Source organism: Ipomoea nil, unplaced genomic scaffold, assembly GCF_001879475.1.
Source record: "Ipomoea nil cultivar Tokyo-kokei standard unplaced genomic scaffold, Asagao_1.1 scaffold1043, whole genome shotgun sequence".
NCBI lineage: Eukaryota > Viridiplantae > Streptophyta > Magnoliopsida > Solanales > Convolvulaceae > Ipomoea > Ipomoea nil.
Window position 1 is genome coordinate 7,926,640 of NW_017617471.1, and position 2,187 is coordinate 7,928,826.

Sequence of the window (2,187 nt, forward strand, 5' to 3'; positions counted from 1 at the left end):
CCAACATTCGCGCGTTGGACGGAAATTCCGTTCAACATCCAATGTTGGAAGGAAATTCTGTCCAACCTGTAGTGTTGGTTGGTAAACTCAAATTGGCTAATAAATTAAAAATGGTAAGAATTTTAACACTCCTGAAGAAGGTGCCGCGGAAAATCCCCCGCATATATATATATATATATTTTTTTTTATAAAACTAAATCAGATCTGAGGGAAGCCAAAAAGCCACTTTTGCATTCTCCCAAGTCCCAAGTCGCGAACCAAATACTTAGCAAATTAAATCAGATCTTCAGATCTTAGGGCTTCTTCCATCGTCACTCTCTATCTCTCAGCCGACGCTCCTTCGCTCCGCCCTCTTATTCGAAGCCGCGAACCGCCCTCTTCTTCGAAGCCGTGAACCGCCGCGACCTGCAGTAGATGCCACCGCCGATGCCGCCATTCCGTCTCGACTTGCCGTCGACACTGCTAGCCTCTGCCACCGCCACTGCTAGCCTCCACCACCTCTGGTAAGTCTCCCTTCGAATTTTTTGTAATTTATTTCTTCTCCTAATCTCTAAAATCAAACTGCACGGCTCAGATCTAGACGGATTCGCTTTCTTTTTGCTCTAAATGCTCTTTCTTTCGGTGACGGTTCAGATTTGGGCAACTTCGCTTTCTTTTCGCTCAAAATATACTCGCCGGAAGATGGATGATGGATGAGTCTTGGTTTATGCTAAACTTCATTCTTTTCCTCTCTTTCTTTGAGTTTTTGCTGATTGAAGTTTATTGTTAATGTTTTTTAACCCTTTTTTGTTTTTATTTGTTTTTTTGTTTTTGTTTTTGTTTTTGTTTTTTTTTTTTTTTTGTGAATTTGGAATAGCAAAAGATTTTGGATTTGGGTTAGGAGGCTTATTTAGTTTGATGAATTTAAAATGCTGAAAAGTGTGGAATGAATTTGATTTAGTGTTTAGCTTTTTCTAGATTTTTTATTAATGCATATAGGAAACTGGAAAGTTGCTTCCTAGGAATTAATTTTGACCCCATTTCCAGTTTCATGAACTTTAGCAACTTAAAGAAAGTGCCTAATATACCTGAATATTGAATCATAAATCTGTGTTTTTATTGAGTTTAAGCCAGAGTGCTGAGTGAAAATCTTGTATTGTTTAAACTGTCTGACTATTTCGTCGTGTCTATTAATTTTCTAATAGGTAAGGGATGAGCTTCGTAATGAAACTTTGCAGCTTGCTAGTAAGTTCCTAGCCAGTTTTGTCATGAAACTGTTTCTTTTAAAAATGCTATATACAGATGCATTTTAAACTCTCATCTTGTACAGGGGAAAATCTAGAAAAAGAACCAAGGATCATGGAGCTTAGAAATCAGGTCAGATGTTTTAAAAAATTGTAGTAAATATATACTAGACAAAGTTTTAACATTAAAGCATTGATTGTAGATGACTTTTGTGTTGTGTGGATTACAGTACAGAATAATTCGAACACCCTCGACTCAAACATAAATCATTTTGTAAAATGCATAGGTATCTAAAACAGTTCCCTCAAGAATACCATGAGTTCGAAAGGTGATTGGTTTTGGTCGGAACATGAATATCCCTAACATGTATGGGTGCTTTTGATGGATGGTGGTGCATTTCAAGTTTAATTGATGAAATGTTTATCTCAGGTTGCTTATGATGATTTTGTTGCTGCTGGATCATTTGCAGCTGCAAGAGAGAAAAGACTTCTAAGTTTGTTTTTCCAAGTATTGTTTATGTTTTCTGTATGATTTTTGCATTTTGAAATCTATCACGGTCTAATTTTGGTGAAGGTCTACACTTGATCAAAGTCATTGAAGAAGGTTGTGGATGCTTCATTGATCAAAGCCATTGAAGTAGTGCCGGATTTGAAGGCTTATTTGGGTGCAACATACTTAAGTAGTATCAATTTAGTATATATTTTCATGATTTTTTTTTTTTATGAACATGACCATAATTTTTGTTGTAAAGAATTTTGATGTTTAAATATATTTTCAATTTTCAATTTAGTGTGTCCATTAATTTGTTGATGACATATAATTTATTTACAATATATATAAATAAAATTTTGGTAATATAAAAATAATAAAAACATTCCATATGATTTAAGATTTTCCTACCAACAGTTGGAAGGAAAATTACAAAATATAATATGTGAGTTTTCCGTCCAACATTGGTCGGAA

General features: G+C 34.9%; 1 long non-coding RNA gene across 1 annotated transcript; it reads left to right on the forward strand.

Annotated features, from left to right (window-relative positions):
* The first annotated feature begins 921 nt into the window (after window positions 1-921).
* Window positions 922-1,932, forward strand: LOC109181346. The gene is made up of 3 exons (XR_002054177.1): window positions 922-1,224; window positions 1,310-1,356; window positions 1,654-1,932. It is a non-coding gene; the product is annotated as an uncharacterized LOC109181346 (long non-coding RNA).
* Window positions 1,933-2,187: the final 255 nt, after the last annotated feature.